Here is a 26,945-nt window from a genome sequence, read left to right as displayed (position 1 = left end):
GCATATATAACATAACAAATAATCGTATAGCAGTTCATAGACAACAATCGATCAACAGATCACATATCATAGCATTACTCTAAACAAGATACCGGTCTAGCCGGTCACTAGCATAACATTACCCTATGAATCAGTCAACATACTAAATGCATACATACGCCTTTCCAGGCCATGACCTTCCGGTCCTCATAGCAATGCCTTCCGGCCCATAACATGTAATGCCTTCCGACCTATATCATAACAATGACAACTACCCGGATTTCCATCCGATAAAAAGGGTCGGCTTTGGTGCCATAAACCCTAGCGATATAGTGAGGATAACTCACCTCGAAACTGCCGACTGAACAGATAGCTCAAGCTGCTCCGATCACTGATACGATCTCCACCTCTGGACAGTCACCAATGCACTGAACTCAAACAATAACAAAAATTACCAAAATACCCCTGGAACCACTGGTAAATCCTTGGTCAAAGACAAGGTCAAGGTCAACCCCTGACTGACCCTACTCGCCGAGTCAACCCTATGACTCGCCGAGTCCCCATATTCAGAACTTCACTCAACCCGCGATCTAACTCGCCGAGTCACCCCAAGACTCGCCGAGTTCAACGACTCTGAGTCCACTCGCCCTTAACTCACCGATTCCTTAAGACACCCTTTCTACACGTCGAGTATCCCCTTTTACTCGACGAGTTCCTCCTGGAAGAATCGCGGGGCCACCCCGACTCAACTCGCTGAGTCTGAAGAACAACTCGACGAGTCCCAGTAAATCTTCAAGCTACTCGCCGAGTCTGTTCATCGGACTCGGCGAGTCCATGCCATGCAACCGCTCAAACTGCTTTCTAATGGCAGAACTGCTCCGACCATTCATAGGCCTGGCCTTCCTAGACTGGTCCATCACGTAAGGTCCTCATTTTGGTGCTTATGATACACCCCATGATTCATAACATACATATTGACCTAAGGCGTAAGGATTCCAATCCAAAACCTTCATTAATTCCCGAAATGTACAGGCATGGGACATTCTGGACCTCCAAAGGTCCCAATACAAAGTCACAATCGTTTGGGGGACTAGGGTAGCATTCAATCTAATCACAAAAGGGTTCCACAAACCCTAATTCCATAAACACATCAACATAGCAGAGCATAACTCGAATTCTTACCTGAATAATGTGCCCTCTGTGTCCCCAAATCCTCAGAACGTGACTCCCTTGCTGTTCCTTTAGCCAAGCCCTTCTCTTCCTTGCACAACAACACTTCCAAGATCAACAATGGCCCTTGAACTTTGCTCCAGATGCACCCAATCGATTTAGGGTTCTTCCCAGAAGGCTAAAATGAACAATGACGGCCAATAAGTGCCTCTTATACGTCCCAAACCTGAACGGTTAGGGTTTTCGCTAAACAGCGCAGACTCGCCGAGTCCATATCTGGACTCGTCGAGTCCAGTTGCGAACCCGCGACCCGGTCTGCGATCCTACTCGGCGAGTCTAGGCTCCAACTCGCCGAGTCCCCTCTTAAAACACCCCAGAAACATAATTATTACAATACTTGAAATTTCGGGCTGTTACATGGAGACTGTTGTCCGACATCTTGGGGTGGAGCAGCCGCCTCATTTAGGGTATCATTACCCGATTTGCCCACGATGGTCGGAGTATGGTGGACGCGGAGGTGATGGAGTTGGACCCAGTGGAGCACATGAGGAAGAGGAGGACGATTGATCGTTATTTATTTTTATTTTAGTTTGTTTTTAGTTTGTTTTTATGGGATTGTAAGAACTACTTTGAATATTATGTTACTTTTATTCTCCGTTGTTGGTTGTTTCTCAGAAATTGCTAGGAGCGCCTTGAGAGGATAGCGAGTTATGAATGCGTACGTTTTTAGCCGGGAGTGTTTAACGCCAAGAGTCGAGACCCATATTTTCAAAAAAAGTGTGGGGTGAGTCAAGAGAGTGGAGAGTCAGCAAAAAGAGTCATAACCTGATGAATTTAGAAGAGTCTTAATACATTAAGACATTAGAAGAAGAATTGGCAATGTTTTTCTGATTGCCCGGTTTTCACGACGTGAACTTTTATTATTCACGTCGTGATGCATTTATCAGGAGGTTCTCATAATACGCTTGGTTTCAATCTCACGTCGTGAATTGTCTCACACTCACGTCGTGAATATGAGATTTTTACAATTTCAAGGCCCTTGACATTTTCGTCTTTTATGGGTTGATGCTATTCTTCTTGTCGAAGATATTCAAGATTATTTTGGCTCATTTTTATCACCATACAATGTCGCGTATGCTTTCCCACATTGGTCATACTACTTTTGGAGATTTACACCACATTTGAAGACGATTGAAGGCTCGATTTCCTGTTTTGCCAGTATACTCCTTATTTCGCAAGTTCAAGATCCAAGTTTCTATTTTTGGAGTCCATATTCAAGATGCACGTTTTTCCACACTTTTGGAGATGTTCACACCACTATCCCAGGGGAGTCTGTTCCTTTTTCTCCCTTTTCTTTAATTTTGATTTATTTTTATGCATACAATGAGGGCATTGTATGAAATAAGTGTGGGGTAGGGGTAGAAAAAGTAAATAGCTAGATAATGATAGAATTTGATAGTAAAATTGAAATTTTGAAAATTGAAATTTTTAATAATTGAATCTAGTAATAATAATTTGAACTGTAGTTGCTAGTGTTATGTGGGATGATCCGATAAAAGTTCAAATGTTTAGTTGAGCCAATATACGTTATAGTGCATTTGTGGCCTCCCTTATTTTAGTGAAATCATGGAACAAAAAACATAACCCCGCTTGGTTTGAGGGATGCAATATGTTTAGCAGCCTAAACCTGAAATGTATCCAGGAAAATTATTATCGTTAGCCAATAAAGGTTGAGGTTGAGCGCCTCTGCTTAAGCATGTAGGTTTTGAGTGAAAAAAGTGAGGTACATGTAAAAAAAAGAGAATTACGAGTAAAGTTTGAAGAATTTTGGAGCAAATAAAGTGAAGATCAAAAGATCAAAATTCCAAGAAATTTCAAAAAGTTGAAGATACCAAAAATCAAACAACAAAGGTGGTGAATTCAAAGAAATCAAAGATCAAATTATCAAGGAAGTGAAGAATTCCAAAAGAGCTCCATAGTGGTATCGTAGATTGTAATTCTTGATTATGTATGCTTAGGTTGCTCAACTAAAAATACCTTGAGGATAAGGAGGTTTTCTGCGGATGGATTCGGAGGGTTGCATAAAATGAGCATTGTTCGGAAAAAGTGGGCGAGTGTTTATGAAGATTGTGACTATTTAAAGTATGGGGGGGTACTCTAGGAAAATTTTAGACACAAATGCATGCATTGAGGTCTTGGCATAATGGCTGAGTTGGAGTCGAATTGTTCTATGTGATGTTAGTAATCAAGGGTTAAGTTTAAATTTGCTTGAGGGCAAGCAAAGTCTAAGTGTGGGGTATTTTGATATTGCCATATTTATACTTAATTTTAGGCAATATTTAAGTACATTTTTATTAAAAAGTTGGTAATTTGTTTAGAATAATGGTACTTATGAGCTTAAATGTTATTTACAGCCAAAAAGAAGACATTTTGAAGAAATGGGACTAAAAACGTTAAAGAAAGAAACTTTGGGAATTAAAAGAGTAAAAGTGAAGTAAATCTGGAAAAAGATTATTCACGACGTGAGATTTAAAGGATTCACAATGTGAATTGTTGGTTCTAGAAGATATGTACGCGGGTGAAGGAATCCTTGACGGGCACGGTTATCTACAACTCACGACGTGAATTTATGGATATCAGCAACTATATAAATCCTTGACAATTACGAATAGAGAAAACTTTTGGCTGGAGAGAGGAGTTCCAGAAGACGATTTTAAGGAGAGGAAAACTATGGGAAAATACATTCAACATCAAAAATAGTGAAGGTCCATAATTTAGTTTATTTTGTTAATTAAGAACATGTTTTATTACACTTTGAATTGTGTTAGTTTGTTAGTTGCTATGATGAGCAGCTGAATCTAGCTACTCTTGTTTAGCTAGATGAAGCTTCCAACTTATGAATAGCTCAATTTTTATGGATTAAATTTAGTTGGTGAAAATTGCTCGTGTTTGATTGGTATTACCTAGCATGCTTATGTTAGTTTTTCTAATTGCTTGATTGCATGTTCTGTGTAGCTTAGTGACGATTAACTGCATGAACTTGTTCACCTAATGATTTAGTGAACATTGAATTGTTAGAGCTAGGATTGACCAATCTTAGTTAGTAATTAGAGAAAATAAGCTTAGTTGTGCTAGAGAACGTGTATTGTGACCATAATTGCATTTATATAACAAATCTTACATAGCATATTTACATTCATAATTAGTTCTGTGTTTAATTATGTGTGAACATACATGGTTTGACATGACACTAATAGAAAAACAGCCTTTTACGACGCTCATTGCACGTCGTAAAAGGCTCAGACGACGCGAAAATGCGCGTCAAGGAAGGCCCTATCATAAAGAGAGACGACGCGCATTTACGACGCTCATTTACGACGTGCAATTACGACACGCGTTTACGACATGCAACGCGTATCAAGGAAGGCTCTGTCATAAAGGAAGACGACACACATTCACGTGTCGTAACCTTACGACGTGCGTGTTAATGGCACACAATGCATATCAAGAAAGGTCATGTCATAAATGAAGATGACACACATTTTTGCGTATCATAATTTTAAATGTTTTTAAAAAATATTATTTATAGATTTACTTATTTTCAAATTAAATTTGTATTTAATGTTTCATAATAGAAAATAAAATATCATATACAAAAAAAATAGAATCCATTTACAAACGAATTAGATACAAAAAATACAATCCATTGCCCCTTTACTTATTCAAGATCAACCTACAAGTAGCTAACTAATCTATACAAATTAACCCTTGTTTCTAATCATTTTCTTAAATACTTTACAAACATAATTCATGCATAGTACCTGAACTATAGTTGCAGCCTTGTTTCTTCTTCTTCTAAACTCATCTCTTGCAACCATTGCTCTAAGCCTAGTCTGAATCGATACAACAGCTCCTTGCCAAGTATGTGAAAAATACAACCGGAGAGTGGCCTACCTTCATGATGATATTATTATAGAGATATAAAACCTTAAGCATTCCCTCAATATTATGTTCACCAAAATACAACCGACACAAGTTGTGCCTTCACATAAAACAAATAAAGTAAAGTTAAACTAAATAACACCAAATATAAACAGGACAGATAATCATACCAATCAATTATCAACCATATCTTATGTTACAACTTACAAAAGATAAGATTTATTCTTTACTTTGCCTCTGCTAAATTATATTATGTACAAAGAAAAACATAAATAACACCAAATATAAACAGGACAGATAATCATGCTTCTATACCTATACCTATACCAACGACTTTGAACAACCATTACCTAACATAGAATAAATCAATATATACAAATGATATTATCCTAAAACATATGCAACCTTCTACAAATTTTGCCATAACTTAAGAAGGTGTAAGTTGCATATGTTTTACTTTTACATTGAAAAGTAAATTAGATCAATCTATCATCAATGAAAGTTTACTGATGAAGGAAAGAAAAACAAAAAAAAGCACTAGAATGAATAGATAACAAAAGGCAACTTTTGTAATTACCTGTTGGTCAAAGATTTCAGCTCTGGCAAGTCAACAGGTAGCAGATGTGCATCTGAGGAAAATGAAAATCATCATGAGAAATGGAAAACATGACAACAATAAGGGACGGTGATATATAAAGCCCAACTCCAAAGAAGAAACATAAATCTAACATTAATATCAAAAGGTATCAAACTCTAGAAACTTCAGATTAAATAGAAGCACAGATAGAAATGCTACTTTTTGTCAAATCAGTGTAAGTAAAGAGTAAACAGAAGATAACAACACATACCAAGTGATGGAGGATTTGTAGCAAAGTGAATAGAACCTAATGTTAAACATTATGAGAAAGCAATAAGAATCATACGCCCATTAGGATCCCATGCTGCTCCCTATGTATATAGAAATTAGCACCAACTTCTGCAAAATATCATGTGGTATCTATATAAACAACTCAGAGATCAACAAGATAAACCCTAATGTTGTGTTTGTTACACATGAAAAATATACTACAACAATTTTACATGACATCTCTACATGCACCAGACCAATATTGCATATGCAAAAAAAAAAAAAACTAACCGTAACAAAGCCACTTGTTGAAGACCACAGTTCTGATGTCCATGTGTTTGTCTCCCACAGATAGAATGTTCCATCACTACATAACAAAATGATAATTACTTTAGTGCCAAAGATTTTTTTAATATGTGCTTGAATGAATATATATATTCATCCATTAAGCAAAATGACAAAATTTCCATTTGACCAAAAATGTTAAAAGACCAGACCTGGAAGGCTTCCGGTTGAAATCAATGTTCTTCAAGGCGAGAGAAAATTCTATCATTTATGATTTTTGGTTCATTTTGTTTCCTTACCTTTCTCAGTGATTTAAAGTACTCTGGTGGACTTGTTAATTCAGTCAAGGCAGCTTCTTGGAACGGTGCAGGGGCAAAATCCATACCACCTGGTGGTATGGATGGCAAGTGAGTGCTTCGAGCATAAGCTAGTTGTTATGCTATTCCGTGTGGGACTAAATAAAACAACCAATTCACCTTATTAATCAATTGATGTTACCTAATATAAAACAATTAATGAACTTACTATTAAGCAAAGAATGAAACTAACCTTATTGTACTTTATCAAGTGTTATTGTTGCATATTGAGGCCAAAATGATTCAAATCTTTCAAAATATGTAATACTTTAGCAATAATATAAAAAAAACACTAGATGAAAGTAAATCACACATGATAAAATGAAAGTCTTACTTCTTAGGCATGGCCTTCTCACTAGATTTATAACTTCATTATGTCCCTTTGATTGCAGCCTTCTAAAGAGGATCACCAACCTAAAAGCAATGGTATAAATATAAATATATATATGCCACACCTAGAAGCTAAAACAAGATATAATTTGATATTATAATTATAATAATTTATATACCAGTTAGTTTTGCCACAAAAACAAGTGCATGGCAAGAAGCAAGAATTTCCAAAGTTCGAGTCGGCATTTTTTAGTTTCTGTTTCAAGATCTTAATCGGCACTCAATCCACCGGCTCCAGAGAGAATTCCTGGAAGAAAAAAACATGAATTAGAGACTGCTAACGAAAATTTTACCATGAATGGCAGAATTATAAATACCATGTCATCAGATGTCAATGTTCCCATCTTGTCGAAAACAACATATATATACCTGCAACAGATTTACTATATGATGGAGGGCAAATTTGTCAATTAGCATCCATCAATTAACGATGTCAAAGTCGGACTAAAAGAAATGGAAGCACCTATTTATGGTGATATTAACAACTCTTTTATTAGCCTCAAAAGCTAAAATGTCAGATATTATTTCTGCAGTGACACCACCTAGTTCTGTTCCAAAATTCTTTTTTGAACTAAAAATCTAAAATGATATTTGTAATATCAGAAATAACAAGTACATGCTTACCTGGTAAAACTGGTAGACATCTTCAAGATATGCCTTGTAAAGGGTATTTATCATAATATCTCAATATGCATATCATCCAAATGCTCTGATGTAATGCACTCTGAAAAGTATGGAGCAAGTGGTGTATCCACATGTACCGGTCTATAGAGCTCATGCATATTCTGAGAAACTTCCAGGATGGCAATACTTAAGAAAAACAAAAAATAAAAATATTACAATAAGAAAAAAAATCAAGAAAATGAGTTTTAAGGATATGTTACCTATCAAACATCCCTAAAGGGTGAAATTTCTCCAATATTTCTTGAACATCTCTCTTATGTAGAGTTTCAGTAACAATGAGGACATCATTGTCAATCATGTGAACATATCTGAGGAGAAACGGAAAGATTAAGTCCCAAACAAAGATGAATATGCAAGAATGGTTGTAACATGTGGATTACAACAAAAAATAAAGTTAGAAGGTTAAATATATCTACTTACGTTATATACTATACGAAGGTTGACAAAGGCTTGGTGGCTTGTCATAACATGTGTTTATCAATCAATTTAAGAGTGCATTTTTTCTGAAATTGTGGTTGTATGCAGAGGTGAAGGTTCTACAAGAGATCAATATAAAATGATATTTTCATAAAAAAGAAAATAGGGGAAATAGACTACTTAATTTCATTTATTAAGAAGTGAAAAAAAATCCTTTAACCCGAAACATACAGACCAGAAGCAACCTGCAAGATAAGAAACGTACATTGACTTGACCAGGATCTTTGGAAGCTCATCCTAGTCAACTTAACGGTCAACTTTTCATCATCTTCAAGTTTACTTTACACAAATAAATAACCGAATAAAAACTGATCTAATTTATTTAGGAAATTATTTGAAAATTACATACTTTTTGTCCAGGTCGTTTTTAATCTGCATTCCGTAGTGTTCGTTTTTGGTTCCAAAGTTTACCATTCTGTAGGAATAAGCGCATCCAAGCTGTAATGGCATTTAGGATTTGGGAATGCAAAGGAGAAGATCTTTGAATTAAATGATCTACCGATGCATCCCAGAATCCTTGTAGAGCTTCATCAAGGTCAACATGTTTTTGCTAAATAGAAATTTAGAATATTATACAAAATGAAAAAGGGTTATGTATATAAGTAACATAATGACAAAAACAAACAAAATTCACCATTAATTTTGAATATTGAGACAGTCTAAAGGGTCATTTGTTCTATGGTGTTCTTTAATTTTGAGATTTTCTTCGATTAAAGGTTAAATGTTTGGTTGACCAGTCAAAATTGGGGTTACGGGATTTTCATTAAGATCTGTGAGCATATTCCATAGCAACGACAACATAAAACCTAACACGGACTTTGTGAGTCAACTGAATATACCTCTGAGACGTTCTTTATTTCCATAAGGTCACCGGAAAAGGATAAGAAGTGAGCCTGAGTTGCCGGCGACGGATCGATTGTAGAGATCACGTAACGAGTACCGGTGAGCGAGTGTTCTGAGTGTTCTTCAAAAGGATAATGAGCGACCATCAACTTACCTGATGGGAGGAACAACGAAGACAACTTGCACGTTGATTTTTGGAGGAGGAAAGGCTACCTATACCTTAAACGATGCTAGAATCGGACCTATATAGGGCTTCGCTAGTTCATAGATGGCGACATGGATAATTCGCAAAGCCCTTAATCTCCTTGTAAGTTTGACATAGGCATAATGTAACGATCCCTAAATCATATTCTTGTGAGTGTGACGAGACGTAAATGGTTGGCTCTTAAATGAAGGCTTGTAAAATTGATCAGCTCTTAAACTCGGTGAGGTGAGATGAGCTCGAGGTCGCCAGTGGAAAGAGTTGAGCGGAGGTCTCTGGATGTAAGAGGTGAGCGGAAGTGAGCAGATGTAATGAACTTTGCAGAGAGCATCCTTTTGTAAAACCCTAGATCCCTTATGATTTTTTTATAAGATGAACAGTACGTGCAGTCTGAGGCTAGAAGAGGCAACGATGATTGGAGGCGGTGAATGTGGGTGATGCTCGGGGTGGAGACAAGGGAGAAGAAGGCGGGGGTTTAAAAAATTTGGGGATTTCATTTTCCTCTAAGGAGACGCGCGTTTCTTAAAAAAAATATAAAAGGACATTCACAGACGATGCACATTTTAGATAAAGTGCCCTCCGTGTTTTTTTATTTTTTTACATGAGACACTAATTTAAGGGCATGCAATAATGGGCGACCTAAATACTTAAATTTTTTGAAGAGATGACACTTTTTTAATGTCACTCTCTTTTGTGTAACATAAATCAACGAGTGTCGTGGTTTGCGCGTCGTAAAAGGCTCTTTTTCTTGTAGTGTGAATTAGTTAATTATTGGTAAAGTTAGAACTAAATTACTAATACAACTAAAAACCAACTTAATAATCCGTAATCATTAGCTAGCTATAAGGAAGAAGTGGATTCAAACTAAACAAGAGTATGTTTTTACTTATTGAATTTGATTTAAGTTCATTTGATCTTGTAAAATCAAATAAAACCCCTTTTAAAATTGTTAATAATTAGGTTAATTTAATAGTAAATAGATTAATTAGTAACACCGTTCCCCGTGATCGACACCTGACTTACCCAAGCTATACTGTAATCTGATTAGGTACACTGCCTATAAGTGCATAGTTAGTTTAAGTTAGTTAGGTTATAAATATTAAAATTAGTGGGTACTTTTGTGCACATCAGTTTGCATGTACACCATAGGATTGATGTATTGCTCAAAACCCATCAGTATTCACATATGTTGTGATTTGCAGGGACTAAGAAGAAGTGAGAACGTGGAGCAGGGAAAGTTAAACTTGATCATGGGAAACAAGAAAGCTTCACCTATCACCAAGATAGGGGTTTATTCCTTATTGCTAAATAGTGGGTTTACATTAGATTTGAATAAATGTTATTATACGCTAGAAATGGCAAGAAATGTTATTTACTTTCATGCATTGTATAAACAAGGCTGTACCTTTTATTTTGATAATAATAATGGTAGTCGTAACACCCAAAATCAGGAAGGCCAAGAAAGGAAATGTAACATCCCAAGTCAGAATCAAGAGTTCAGGGGGTAAAGTGAAAATAAAGAATGGGACTCGACGAGTAGGTATTCCGACTCGCCGAGTCGGAGCGGGATTTGGTTGCAAGTTAAGTGACCAACTCGCCGAGTCAGTAGCTGGACTCAACGAGTTGGTGCTGAAGAGAGAAAAACCCTAATCCCGGGGTTGTTCCCTATATAAAGAATGTTATGTTCCTGCTTCAGCCTCTTTACCTTCCCTTTGAGTTCCAGAAACCCCAAAATTCGTGTGAGGGTTCATTATTGAGGAGATTGGGGGCTTAGAAGAGGAAATTGGTGGAAGGAGCTTGAGAAATTGGAAGTTAGCATCAAGGGCTTGTATAGATCTATGATCTACATCAATTTTGGGCACATCTCTGAGGTAAGGAGCCTTATCTTAAGCTATTTCCCTTTTTGGTTTATCCTTGGTGGTTGTTTTGGGAGTCCCTTAGCTTGTTTTGAGACCTATCTCGGATTTGGGAGTTAGATCTGGGGTTGCTGCTCCAGATCTAGACTCATGATGGCTTAAATTGTCATAAAGCTTCAGTTCTTGGGTTGTTGGTAAAGCCCCTTTTTCTAAAACCCAAGCCCTAGCATGTTTTGGGCTTATATCTCTTTGGTATCACGTAAAGTTTGCAACTTTACACGAGGGATAGCTTGTAGAAGGGTAGATCTATGGATTGGAGCCCCTGCATGGCTTGAAAAGCCTCTGAATGGATTGAGAACTGGAGATACTCGGCGAGTCACATGGGTGTACTCGAAAAGTTATATGAATTTGTGCATGAACTCGGCGAGTTGGAAGAACAACTTGGTGAGTCTGTTGAAGATGGCCTTGGACTCGGTGAGTCTGGTTATGGAACCCTAACCTTTCTGGTTAAGTTGTGAATCGGTGAGTCGGGGGACGACTCAGTGAGTGAGCAGGATGGGACTCGAAGATTCTTGGACTTGACGAGTCAGAGGGTTAACTCGGCGAGTTGAGTCGCGATAAGGGAGTTTTCAGAGCATAGGGACTCGACGAGTAGAGCCAGTCAGGAAGTTTGAATTTGAATAAGGACTTTGACTTTGACCAAGAGTTGACCAGTTGACTTCCAGGGGTATTTTGGTAACTATTGGTATTTATTGAGTTCACTTGTTTGGTGTTGACCAGTGGAAGAGTTTGTGTTGGTGGTTTGAGCAGCGTGATCTTATTTCTTCAGTCGACAGTTGCGGGTGAGTCTTCTCACCATACCAATGGGTCTAAGGCACCAAGGCCGGCCCATCTTATGTTGTTTGATATGATAGTTAGCTTCATGCTAGGTGGTATGCTAGTGATTATGTGAGATGTGATATGCTAGATGTCTTTGTGATACTTGCATGGAAGACCATTTGGGGTACCCCATGGCACAATGGTATAAGACCCTGGGGGTAGCCCACGGTATCCTTACAGGTTTATGTACGTGTTATGTGTAGACATCTATGTGATGCAGGAAATGCTATCTTGGTTATATATGGTACTTGCAGGGAAGACTCCGGGGGAAGCCCGTGGCATTGGATGTAAGACCATGTGGGGTAGCCCATGACAGTCCTAGGTGAAGACCATGTGGGGTAGCCCATGGCATTGGATGTAAGACCATGTGGGGTAGCCCATGACAGTCCTATGTAAAGACCATGTGGGGTAGCCCATGGCACTATTACAGGTTTTATGTATGCAAGGCTTATGTGATATATGGTAGCTTTTATAGCTAACAGTATATATGATATGTGTGTAGCTTTTATAGCTAACAGGATATGTGATATATGGTTTGTGTGAATGGTATGCTCTGGGAAACTCACTAAGCTTCGTGCTTACAGGTTTGTTTATGGTTTCAGGTATCATTGTTTTGGAAAGGAAGAGCTCGGGTTGATCGCAATGCACACACCTATGATTTCCGCAATGAATTATTTTGGTATAAACTCTGATAAATGATTTGATTGACTATGATTTGATTGTTTGAATTAAATGGTATCAATGTTTTAGTTATAATAAAAATGAAATTTTTACCCCTTATTTTTGGGACGTTTCAAGTTGGTATTAGAGCCTTGGTTTGAGGGATTCAGACATACTTTCAGGTGTGTCTGAACTCAGACCGAGGATCTAGAAGGTTTTTTTAAAGGAAAATGTTTTCAAGGAAAAGTTTTCTAAGAAAAGAAAGGGTGTGGTGCATGCAATCGGCCGAGCTCAAGTAAGTTTCCCCAGAATACCCAAATTTGTTATCTGTTATGATTTGGTTATGAATCTGAATATCGCATGCTAGTTAGGGCTAGGAAGGATGCCTTTGCATGCTATATGAGCTCTTAGACTTGCATGCTATTGCTGAGTAGACAACGATAGATTGGCCTGATATGTGATGTCTATAGCCTTGGGATGCTGGATGCCATGCTAGAATGAGAATGATTATTGATATTGGTAACTGCTACATGTATGTTTTAAAATTGCATACGGTTAGGATCTCATGGCCATAGAATAATTGGTGTGGCCCGTTTCCTGTTTTGTGTACAATTTGCATGCATAAGGCAACCGTTAGCGACGGTGGATGTGGACAACTTGGGTTGTGGTACGTGGGGCGGATATTCTATGATCGTTTGTGGGTCGGAGATTACTCTAGGATGAGCCTAGGATGAGATTAGTGTTAGGAGTGCGTCTGCACGAATGCTGATTGCTTTGTGCTTTGTGGAACTCTTTAGTGATGGGAGTCAGCTACTAAGTGGATGTGACGATATCAAGGAGGTAGATGACTGGCATCGTGAGGAGTTCCTCAGCAGCTGATGGCAGGGAGAGGTCGGGAACCTAGGAAAGCCTAGGATATGCTCCAGTGAGTAGTGAGGCGGTTCGGTGTGATTAGGAGCCTAGGGGAGACCTAGGAGGTGCTTAGGTGGATATTGTGCTGCTGTCTAGTAGACATTTAGTACATCAGGGAAGTAGGTGACTTAGAGGATTTGGGATGATTCCCGAGGAAAGTATGGATAGGTGTGGAAGGTAGTATTAGGCCCGTACTACTGAAAGCACAAGATCCATACTCAAATCGGGGAAACTCTCGAAGAATCCAAGAAACCTGGGAGAGGAATTCGTGGTTACGAATGGACTGTGGGGATAACTGCAGTGCAGAATGCGGATGAGCACTCAAGGGGAAGGACCAGGGTTTGGTCCTAGCTCCGGTAGAGAGCCAGTAAGCAGAAGGACTGCCAGGATTGGGAGTTCGCATTGGATCTCTTGCATCAGGCGGCAAAGATTGATGGTGCGATCTATTGCACTTACGGAGTTAAAGACTTTGTCTTAGTGATAATTGGTAACTGGTTGGGAGCATAGGTTGCTCCATCTATTGCAGATCGGACGTGGACGATTGAGCAGGTGAGTGTGCCAGGGTGCGAGACCCTGAATGTTATGATTTCTAGAGTTCGAGAGCAGGGTTTGATTAGGGTCACCTTTGGAAAAGGGGACCAGCCCGGGTGCATATAGTGGAGGATCTCAGGAGGGGGGATCCAGGAGTTTGGATAAGCTTTTGAGAGGCCAACAGGGCCGGATTCGGTGCAACACTTGCGAAAACTATGCGATGGAGCTCGTTACAAGGGATTGGATTGCCATTGGGATTGGGATGAAGTGTTTCATCATGTTTTCCGTATGGTCGAGGTAACTCAGGAGGAGATGATCAGGAGTCCTCCAGAGGTTTGCGAATATATTATTTTCGGTCATTTCCGGTGGTACCGGTAATTTATATTACTTGGGGAGTGTGATAGTTAGACCTCGGGTCGGATTTCTGCTATTGTTCGAGTTAGCAAGAGTATCAGGTGCCAGCCAGCGCACCGAGGAATCTTTAAGGATCTTTCAGATGGACGTACCTTGCGGAGTGGATTCCGCATATATTGTGATTGCTCCGAGTCATTGTCGGAGGTTGTCCGGTGATCTGGGTAGCTATAGGTGTAACAGGTTTGGCCACATCAGCAGGGAATCCCCATAGGGGGCAAGTCCGTCATATTGTCGTTGAAGGCAGATGGGGAACAAAGAAGTCAACCACTTGACGATCAGGGAGGAGCAGTGAGGGCATCGACTCCAGTTATCTCAGAATTTTCAGTATGCACGTGTCATTTTGGGTATGGCCTGGATTGGTTCCAAGGCTTATATGAGGGAAATGCACCTGAGCATTATTATGGTTTCCAAATTACTGCAGAAGGTGAAACACTTAGTTGTGATAACACACTGGTAAATCTAGATGAACCTAACAGCTACACGAAAGCCATAGCAGGCCCTGAGGCTGCTAAATGGAAAGAGGCTATGGACAGCGAGATACAGTCCATGAATGACAATCAAGTTTGGAACTTGGTTGACAATGTACCTGATCGTAAGATAGTTAGGTGCAAATGGATCTTCAAGAAGAAGACCGACATGGATGGTAATGTACACACATATAAGGCACGACTGGTTGCAAAGGGTTATTCTCAAAACCTGGGAATTGATTATGATGAGACCTTTTCACCAGTTTCCAAGATTAAGTCTATTAGGGTTTTGTTAGCCATTGTTGCATTTCATGACTATGAAATATGGCAAATGGATGTTAAAACCGCTTTCCTTAATGGAAAATTGGCTGAAGATGTTTACATGGTTCATCCAGAGAGTTTTGTCAGTACAAAGTACCCCAATAGAGTGTGTAAGATTAAGAAATCCATTTATGGATTGAAACAGGCACCTTGCAGATGGAATCTTTGCTTTGATGAGAAAGTCAAAGAATTTGGCTTTTCAAGGAGTGAAGATGAATCTCGTGTCTATATCAAGGCTAATGGGAGTATAGTCAGCTTTGTGGTACTGTATGTGGATGACATACTACTCATAGGAAATGACATCCCAACCCTGCAGGAAGTAAAGTCCTGGCTTGGGAAGTGTTTCGCTATGAAGGACCTTGGAGAAGCTGCCTATATCCTAGGGATAAGGATTTTGAGAAACAGGAGTAAAAGACTAATTGGACTTAGTCAAAGCACCTATGTGGACAAAGTGTTGAAAAGGTTCAACATGCATAACTCCAAGAAAGGTGAGTTACCTATCCAGTGTAATGCCAGACCGAGTGAAGCTCAAATTCCGAGTACAGAGGCTGAGATAGCTGAGATGAGTCAAGTACCATACGCTTCGGCTGTAGGCTCGATCATGTATGCTATGACTTGTACTCGCCCTGATGTTTCCTTTGCTTTGAGCATGGTCAGTAGATATTAGGGGAATCCTGGCAAGGCTCACTGGACAGCGGTAAAGAATATTCTCAAGTACATGCGAAGGACTAAGGACTGTGTCCTTACCCTTGGTGGGAGTGATGACTTGAGAGTTGTAGGGTATAGTGATGCTAGCTTTCAGACTAACATGGATAATTTCCGCTCTCAGTCGGGTTGGGTCTTTACCCTAAACGAAGGGTCAATTACTTGGAAAAGTTCCAAGCAGGACACAATAGTTGATTCCACTTGTGAATCAGAGTATATAGCAGCAAGCGAGGCAGAAAAGGAGGCTATATGGCAAAAGAACTTCATCGGAGACCTTGGAGTTGTACCAACTATAAAGGAACCAATGGAGATTTTCTGTGATAGCAATAGTGCGGTTGCCTTAGTCAAGGAACCAGGAGATCATGGGAGATCCATACACATTAACAGAAAATATCACTTCATCAGACATCGAATAGAAGAAGGAATCCCCGTGGCAAAGAGGGTATCATCGGATGAGAACCCAACAGATCCCCTAACGAAGGGACTGACTCGGTTTAATCATCACCAGCATGCTCGGAGCATAGGGTTGAAGGATGATATTAGTTTTAGTAGTTAGATAATCTTGAAATTTGTAAAATGTAGTTGACATTTGATGATAAATAAAAGCTGTTATTTATGAGTAAAGTGTTGCTATCTCTTGTCAATCGTTTACTATTATTTATTTTTGCATGTTTTGACTTCCAAAATAATTATGTTATGGTTTATATCATATTATTCAAACTCTCCACAGTCGGTCATATGTTGCAAGTAGATATGAATCAAGATTGTCATGGGTTGGCTTGTAGAGGTCTAAGATGTTAGACAAAGCGAGGCTACAACACTCATGAGTGCTCATAAGTTCTGAGTATTGGATTCAACCCACGCTCACTTGTATCACTTCATGTAATTTATCTTGAGTGATCGTGAGACAGTAATATCATATAAGTCTTCAAACCTAGAGATATGATTTGTTGCCTATGAGTTGGTTATGCATTGATTGCACAAAAACGCATTGGTAACTCGATGTTATAAACTGTGCTTTTGTGTGTAATTTAACAAGTAGTAGAGCAAACATATGAGTCGAAGTTTATCTGTTCCTTCTAGGATTAGAAGCAATATCTGGGGCCCTCGATGATTTTGTTTTGACCTATGTACCGGGCCCGGTCAGAACTAAATTGATTTGTTCAATTAAGTTCCATGTCAAACAAATCGGAAATAGGGCAACAAATGTTGGAAAATAAGCAAGACCATGTTCCATGTATTTGTCAGACTGATATCTAGAATAGAGGATTATATGATTACTTATCTAAAATGGTGCTTCATAGTTCAACAGAGTTTAAAGAGCTACAATTGCTGATCGGTTCCTGAAGTCATACTTGAAACTATAGTTATTAGACTTATCCAAGTGGGAGACTGTTGGATATAGTGTCTAAGTCCATAACTATATTTGGTATGTACTTGAACTGACCCGACATGGTACATTTGGGTTGCACTTCACCCGAACAATTTATGGATAATCTTTTGAGAATAGTATAAGTTATGATTTATTAATATATTATAAGTTCTAATATATTAATATAAAATCATATTATTTAATTAATATTGATCTTTAATTAATCTAGAACTAATTTAGAGATCAAAAGTATGACTAATTAAATATGGGCTCTTGTATCTATATAGTGTGGGCTAATGCTTATTTTGAATGGGCTAGGCTTGCATGGAAAGTCCATGGAGCTTTAACCCATGGATCTCATGGAAATGAAAAGACATGGGTATTAGGGTTTACATGGATGTGACTCTAATCCACCACACTATATAAAGGAGGCTTTGGTTCTTGAAATCACACTAGTTGTAGTGAGTATACTAAGAGGGCCGATTTCAAGAAGGTTGTCACTATTCTCTCAAGGTTCCAAAGTTTGTGGTGATTTGTGATTTCCATTTGAGGCATCAACACTATTGGTGCTAGGCTCTAAAACTCCAAGCAATCAACTACAACTACAATGTAAGTAATTCTACTAGCTTTATTTGATTCGAGTTCCTCATGCCATGCTAGATAGGATAAGAACCTTGGAAAAATAATTATTTGCATGTATCTTAGTCAAACATAGATCCAAGGTTTCTAGGGTTGCATGTACACCATAGGAGTGTTAGAATACTCAAAACCCATCAGTTTGGGCCATAATGGGCTTTAGGTTTCCATTTGGGCTTTTTGTGCAATTGGGTTGGGCCTTGGTTTTGGGCCAAGTAAGAAAAGGGTAAAATGATATTTTATCCTTTAGGATGTTGGTTTATGGAGTGGGCCTCTGAATTTGGGTTTTGGGTTAATTTGATTAAGTCTTGTATTTATTGTTAGTTGACGCGAGATTATCCGGTTCAGCAACTCGAGCACTCATTTGATTATCAATGGATTGAGGTGAGTTTCTTTATTGTGTTTAGTGGGTCGAAGGCACCAACGTCTCCCCAGGGTTTACTATGTTAGGATGCTAGAGTATGTGTGACTCTTGCATGTGTATGTATTGGTATGTATACCGAACGAGGCTCGATGTCGGGCGAGGCCCGATGACTATATTGTATGTTATTATCTTTGTGATTATCACATGTATAGTATGATTATATGTTTATATGTGTATCATGCAAGGTCCGATGTCAGGAGGGGCCTGGTGATTGACATATCTGTAAACCGAGTGGGGTTCAATGTCAGGCGGGGCCCAAGGCCGAGTGGGACTCGATGTCGGGCGGGGTCCGAGGCCGGGTGGTACACATCGTCGCCGACACTCCAACTGCCACCTTGGGTGGTTGTGTGCGTATGTGTCTATTAGATGGATGTTTTGTGTGTACCGGATTGCTTTGAAAATGTTTTGGGTTAGATTATAAATTACCACCATTAAAAATGGTGGATACCGCCTCCTGCTGCCATAGACCACCGCCGACCACCACTGCCCGAGGTGGCAGTGGGTGGTCCCCGACCTACTAAGCATTGAATTATCTAAACAGTTAACTTTAATCCGAGTGACACTAGTTTGTGGTTGGAAACCCTAATTAGGGTTTAGAAAACCCTGATATAAGATAGTATGAGAACTCTTGGTCTAGGCTCTCTTGCATGTTCCTTGTTTGGTTATGGGTCTAGATAGGACGATCTGTTCGAGTGGCTATATCACATTTGGTTACTTATGGTTACGCATTCTATAGAGGTTAGCTGCTAGCGGGATTGTATGTTATGAGATGTTTAGTAGGCAGTAGTGAGATGTATGATTGTTGTTTGCCTGTATTATGTGCCTACTTGATCCTGATTGTTTATATGTCGACATATTGTGTTTTGATGGGTTGAGGCGATCCTGCTTTGTGCGGTAGGCCAAGATACCCAGTGTGGGCCGGTTGTAAGCCATAGGCATGGAGGCTTGGGAGGAGCGGGAGGGTTAAGTCGGTAGGCCAACAAACCCTTGGTATTCTAACTTGATGGTTGATTGGACCTAATATGTTGGTATTCCAACTCGAGGCTCATTGGGCCAATATGCTTATGATACGAGGGTATTCCATCCTGATGATGATTGTACCCATCGTGGACATGCCTGGTATTCCAACCTGAGGCTGGTTGTGCCAGGCATGAGTGTTTGTATTGATGCTTTGTTTTGTGCGGTGGTATTTTGGGGGAAACTCACTAAGCTTTAGGCTTACAGTTTTGGGTTATGTTTCAGGTACCTCAGATGATCGTGGGAAGGTGAAGGATTGATTGTGCACCTCCTCGTGTTTTGTGTTATGATTTTGGGAAAAATATGATATTAAACATATTTTGAAAACTATGTTGTAAATAAATATGATATCTGGTTTGTTTAAAAAGTTAAATTTTTTTCATGAATTTTATGGGTGTTACAAGTTGGTATCGGAGCCTTGGTTTGAGTGAATTGGAGGAACACTCGTGTGAATCCAGTCTCAAACTAAGGAAAAAGATTTTTAAAAAAAATTTCAAATGGTTTTCAAAATAATCAAGGAGGATGAGATGTGTACGATCAGTCAGAGCCAGTAAGTAGACCCCAAATTACCACACAGTTATTTGAGATTATATTATGTTATGTTAGAACAACATGTTAGTGATAGGCTAGGGATCCTCAGGAATCGTATGATAAAATTGCCTGATATTTGATGCCTTATCTCTTGTAAAATACCTTATTGATCATTGTATGACTCTTTCGTGTGTGAACTAACTATTGAGTGAATGTGCTACGTCACATACTACATTGGTTAAATGGTCTTAGGGTGGGGGATTTGGTCCTTTTGTGCAGCTCTTTTTTGAGTCAAACCGTTGTAGGATTCAATCCTTTAGCCTAATATTGTTCAAGTTGTGTAGTATGTGATAGTGTTCATGGATAGTTATTTGGCACCAATGGAGGTTCGTGTGGCAGTTGACGGTAGGATGAGTTATGTGGGGTCAGTCGGCCAATCGCGATATGGGTAGGTTTCCTCTAAGAAGTGAGGATAGAGTGTATGAGTATGCTATAGTGCAGTGTAATGTTAGGGTTGTTGTCATGATCATCTGAGAGTCTGAGACAACTACGGGTTAGTGTGAAGGGTAGTATGGGCTCGTACTACTGAAAGTACAAGATCCGTACACGTATCAGGGAGGTCACAAACCCTAATATTTTGTTGGGAATTGGTTACCCTGGTGTTATATGTGTTTTGTATGATATCTCCCTGGTTTATTATCAGTATGGCAAGTACGAGACGATTTAAGGCTGAATTCAAATCAGGATCGGGAGAAGATGGCTAGGATGAGCCAACATCGGTTGAGGACCATGTCTGAGAGATCATTCATGAGGAAGTTGTTTCTTTTGTCTGGCGCAGATATGACGGGGTACTTTGATAACCGATATACGAAGCCTGATATATGCATATTTAGCTAAATATTTAGTATAGATTTTCATTATTTATTAGCTAATTATTTACATATTATGGACAAAAGGTACTCAATAGTGTTCAGATTGTATTTGCAGTCCAAAAGAGAAGATCAGAAGCAAAAGGAAGCAGGAGATACGATTGAAAGCTCAGGAACTGAAGAAAGAAGAAAAATGCTAAATCCTGAAGCTACTCGGCGAGTAGGGACGTCTACTCGACGAGTACACACGAAGATTCGCGAAGCTACATGTGGAGTCCTTGTCATATACAAAATCCTCAAGGGGACTCACCGAGTCGGTTGTTTACTCGACGAGTAGCCCCTGTTTTGAGATATCTATAAATAGAAGCCACAAATCCGAATGGACTCTCTCTCTGGCTTTTGGGAAGCTTACTTGGCAATTAAGGAGATTGTTGGAGATCTGAAGAACGTGAGAAGAACCCTAATCCTCAATTCTAAGAAGAATAAGGCAATTTAGGTTTAATTTTCCACTTTATCTTTGAATAGGACTATGTCTAGCTTGTTTGAATTCATTTTTTAATTCAATTTTACTACAATTATGAACTAAAACCTTTATCTTCTATTTAGGGTAGATGATTGTGAACATGGATTGATTTTATGGTTAGGATTAATTTTAATTGGTGATATCGTTTTGTTAAGCTTGTTAAAGAACCTCATATATTAACAACTATTTTCTGTTAATAAATCAGTAATTAAGTTGTATGAACATCTCTTAGTTATTAATTTCATATGATTTATGTGACCACATAGTTATATATCTAGGAATACCGAATGTGGAACTAGAATTAACTAGAAGATAGGTAAGTTAATACGTGAGCTTGTGTGATACACCATCAACAAGAGGTTAATTGAATCACCAATTCAATTAACCATTACAAGTCTTACTTAACCCGAATTAATTAACTAGAGAACTTATTAATTTAGACAACTGGCCACTGCTTGAATTAATCTGTTTTCTAAGGATTAGCAATAACGAACGTGAACCTAATCATCTCAATCGGTAGCCAATGAAAAGTTAATCCGATATATTTACCATAAAATCAACTATAAGATCAATTGATTCGAGCCTAAATAGAAGTCCTTTTATCATTGAATTTAGTTGCAATTTAATTGTTTAGCTGTTAGTTGCTTAATTAAGTTTTAGTTAAGTTTCTAGTCTTGTAAAACTAGAGAAACCCCTTCTACTTTAATATTTGTTTTAGATAATATTAGTAATTAGATTAATTTACGTTCCCTGAGTTCAATACCCTACTTATTTAGCTATACCACAATTGATAGGTCTATTGCCTTTGTGTGTTTAATTCATAATTAAAAAGTAGGATAAAACTAGTTGGTTTCACACACATCAAAGCCCAAAGAGTTTAATGGGTTCTCGGACCCGCTTGTGGCGATGAGATGGTTGTCTGACGTGGAGGGTTGTTTCTTCACGTGTTCTTGTCTAGATGACTAGAAGGTCAAGTGCGCCCGGAACCTTCTCAGGTTGGGAGCAAGGTATTGGTGGAGACTGGCGACTAGTTCTTATACTCTTGAGTAGAGGGTCGCAATGACTTGGGAACGGTTCTCGGAAATGTTCCGTGCAAGGTATGTTCCCCTAGTAGAGAGGAGAGACAGGCCTAGGAGTACCTGGATCTGAGACAGACGATTGAGTCGGTGACGGAGATCACCAAGATGTTCACTGAGAGGGTTTTGTTCAGTCTTGAGTTCGCTACTTAAGAGCAGGCTCAGATGACTCGGTATTTGAGCATGCTCAAGACGGACATTCAGCAGTTCGTGTCCACCCAACGCTATGGCTCTCTTGCTGAGATTCATGTTGTCGCGAGGAGGTGAGAGATTGAGATAGAGACCCAGGAGAGGGAGTAGTTTTATGATCCAAATTAGTCCCAGCCTGTAGCGAAGTGGTTTAAGTCCGTCGGCCAGAGTTTAGGATCAGTTGGAGGGAGGCGCAAATCTGTTGCATGTCGGTGTAGCGAGGAGGGTTATTTTGGAAGAGACTGCGGGCGGAGTGTGTGAATTTGTTTTCATTACGGTAAGGAAGGCCATATTAGAGCTCATTATTCTTTTCTCAAAGAGGTTCTGGATCCTACACCCTTATCTTAGCCGTTACCTGATGGTCGTCAGGGGTCCACTGGGGTCCCGAGGACCGAAAATTGAGTTGGTAGATCTTCCATATCATTTGTGGTAGTATTGATATGGGAAATCTTCATAAAAGTCCCAATATTTACGGAAAAGTTACAATTTAGTCCTAAGATTTTTTTTTTGAACGAAAAAGTCCCGAAAACCGACAAAAATTTACAGTTTGACCCTTTTTGACCGGTTGAAACCGGTACCAAATTAATTTGGGACTATTTCGTAAACTAATCCAAAATATTGGGACTTTTCTGTAAACAAAAAATATTAGGACTTTTCTGTAAACAAAAATATTATGACTTTTCTACAAACAGAACCATTATTATTATTATTATTATTATTATTATTATTATTATTATTATTATTATTATTATTATTATTATTAAAGAAATATAAATAAGAATACTATTTTTTGAACTTGTTAGTATTAATATTATTACTAATACATATAAATGAATTTAAGTGAAAAAAAATAATATTAACGACATTGTTTAAGGGTGAATGTGGAGGAGATGTTGATGCTTTTAGCATTGAAATCATAAATGTTTGCTTGTATATTTTTACTTTGTTATGGTCATTTCACATTTGTTGTTATTGTTTTCAATTCAGAATAATAATACGTAACAATTTAAAAGAAGTTACATATTTGTAAAATTATTTATAAATAGTTTAAGCTAGAATGATTTCTCACTTTGTATATAAAAATGTTTAAGGTGGAAGGATTATTTTTCAAATTCAACAGATCCACTACAAACATCTACATAGGTAGCCCATATCAAAATTCAAAAATATTAATTACAATATCTTGTTTAATAAAAAGTAATAGGACATGTTTTTTGGATTAATACTTTTGAATTTTGATTAACACTTTTGAATTATTCCTATTACTTTTTATTAAACAAAATATTGTAATTAATATTTTTGAATTTTGATATGGGTAACCTATGCAGATGTTTGTAGTGGATTTGTTGGATTTGGAAAGTAATTCTTCTACCTTAAACAATTTTATATACAAAGTGAGATTAAACTATTAATATGCAACTTCTTTCAAATTGTTAAGTATTAATATTCTAAATTGAAAACAATAATAACAAATATGAAATGACCATATACAAAGTAAAAATATACAAGCACACATTCACGATTTCAATGCTAAAAGCATCACCATCTCCTTCACCTCAACCCTTAAACAATGTCATTAATATTAGTTTTTCATTTAATGCATTTATATGTATTAGTAACAATATTAATAATAACAAGTTCAAAAAATAGTATTCTTATTTATATAATAATAATAATAATAATAATAATAATAATAATAATAATAATAATAATAATAATAATAATAAGGGTTCTGTTTGTAGAAAAGTCCTAATATTTTTGTTTACAGAAAAGTCCTAATATTTTTCGTTTACAGAAAAATCCCAATATTTTGGATTAGTTTATGAAATAGTCCCAAATTAATTTGGTACCGGTTTCAACCGGTCAAAAAGGGTCAAACTGCAAATTTTTGCCGGTTTTCGGGACTTTTTCGTTCAAAAAAAAAATCTTGGGACTAAAGTGTAACTTTTCCGTAAATATTGGGACTTTTCTGAAGATTTCCCTATTGATATTCATCTTTAATTTTTGTTTGTGTTTCAAAGTTCAGTTATAATCATGGATGATCAGATAAATGGAGTTATCTTATTTAGCTTTGTTTCAATTGATCTTTTGTTATGTACGGATTAATTATCCTTGTCCTTGATTGTATGCGAGTTCGAATTTGTGAATGCGGTGTGGGTTCAGATTCTCATATGTATGTGGATATCAGTGGTTGGGATCAAGTGGTAGAGTCCAAGATAGTATGGGAATCAAATGCCTATGTAGTTCTCAGTTTCTAGCATATTCCAAGTGAGGGAGAGTGGAACCTCACAGCAGGAAAAACTTGGTGTCAAGTTCAGTTCTCAGACAGATTTCTCTAACCCCATATTTGTGCGCAACTGCTAAATCTTCTGGTTTTGCGGCAAGGTCATTGTCAGCTGTTGGATTTTCCCTTCGATTCATATTAGTCTTAGTTGTGATAGCATATGCACGGAGTGTTTGTGCTTAGACCCTAAGGTGTTAGGAGCTCAGGTCGAGGGTTTGCTTGTCTGCTATCGTCTGATCAGGGGGAGCCCCAATGTTGAGAATGGATAACTTAGTTGGGCTGTCGGAGCAAAGTAAGAGTGTGGTTCAGTTTAACATGAGATCAGTTAGTTTTCATTGTAGCGATGCCCTTTTGGTTCAGGATTAGAGCGTCGACGTGTGGCCGAGAAACTCAGAGACCAATTGATTATGCGGGTTTTCATTCATCTTGTTTTTTGTAGGGGAGTGCATCTTGAAGTAGAAGCGGGAGCTGATTTCGAGGACGAAATCTAATTTAAGTGGGTGAGAATTGTAACATTTCGTTTAAATAAATAAAATAAATAAGTCAATAAATAAATAAATAAATAAGCCCTAAAACCCCCGGGATGTACTTTTTTTTATATATATTGTAACTATTCAAAAAATTTTGGTTTCCATAACTTATGAGTTTAATATAGGTTTTATGAAAAGACTCGTGACATTCCATAACTTGAAGACAAGTTATGGAGTTCATAAAACATTTATGTAAAAGACTCTTCAAGTTCCATAACTTGAGGACAAATTATTGAAGACTTAAACCCATTTAAGATGACATTTAAAAATGAGATCTTTCATTTTCCATAACTTGAGGACAAGTTAAGGATTTCACCGAAAACAATTAGATCAAAAAATTCCAACTAACAGAATCAAACAATTTGTTATAAAGTATGTAATTTCTATTACATGATACATGATATAAATCAAAATGTATCATTGAGACTAAGACCGTAAATGAACCGAACGAACACAAACAAAAGTTTGTTCATGTGCGTTCGTATAAGTTAGTAAAATAAACGAACGAACACGAACGGATAAACGAACAAGTTTTCTTGTTCACGTTCGTTCGCTTAACAAATTATTTTGTTCATGTCGGTTCGTTTATGTTGGTTCGTTTTCTGTCCGTAAACATGATAAACGGACATAAACAAACATATTTGAACATATATGGACATATACTATAGTAATGTAATGAAAAAAATGAATATCTTCTTTAATAAATGAAAGTTTTTTTTTTGCTACTTGTCATATTCTTATTCAATTTGTCAAATATCATTTTATGGTTATTTCGAATTATTTTTTTCCCACATGTCATTTTATGAGTTTTTTTTTTTATTTTATTAAATTCCACATAATATTTTAATGTAATAATTGTAATAAATGTAATAATAAATAGATATCAATTTTATTAATGTACTTATCTTTTAGTTTCAAAATTCGCAAAATTAAAGTTCATTAGTTTTTTTATTTATTTAACTTATTTGTTTAAATTTAAAAGATAAAAAACATTTACATTATAATAATTCATTATTTTTCTTAATTTATTATAAATTCAAAGTTTTCAAATATTTTGATATTTATATTTAACTTTTTTTTTTAAATTAACCTATGTAATTGATGAGTCTCACAATTAGTAAACGAATATAAATAAACTTAAACGAACAAATATAAACGAACTTAAACGGACGTTGACGAACATAAATGAACAAATGAAACCATTATTCATGTTTGTTCGTTTAACTATATGAATGAGAGTTTTTGTTCATGTTCGTTTATTTATTAAATAAACGAATATAAACAAACTTTCAGTTGAACTGTTCATCGAACGTTCAGTTCGTTTATATCCCTAACTATCTCAACTTTAGCTTCACAACTAAATAAATTTGTCTAAATCCGACACATAGCAGTTGTATAAATTAGAAATGTCATTGTGGACGTCTCGTTTATAAATTTGTCTAAATTCGACATATATCATATGTTGGGGAATTCAAAATAGGGTTATCGAAAATTTGGATCACAAACAGGAATCGTGTAAACACTTTCATTGTTTGATATTTCGATCATATATGCATTGGGTATCACGAAATCCA

General features: G+C 37.4%; 1 pseudogene; it reads right to left on the bottom strand.

Annotated features, from left to right (window-relative positions):
• Positions 1-7,311: 7,311 nt before the first annotated feature.
• Positions 7,312-9,119, bottom strand: LOC111876743 (V-type proton ATPase subunit d1-like; annotated as a pseudogene).
• Between the last annotated feature and the right edge of the window lie 17,826 nt (positions 9,120-26,945).

The sequence above is a fragment of the Lactuca sativa genome, chromosome 8 (genome assembly GCF_002870075.4).
Source record: "Lactuca sativa cultivar Salinas chromosome 8, Lsat_Salinas_v11, whole genome shotgun sequence".
Taxonomy (NCBI): Eukaryota; Viridiplantae; Streptophyta; class Magnoliopsida; order Asterales; family Asteraceae; genus Lactuca; species Lactuca sativa.
The sequence above is the reverse complement of the archived record's forward strand: the minus strand, read 5'-3'. Positions and strand labels throughout refer to the sequence as shown.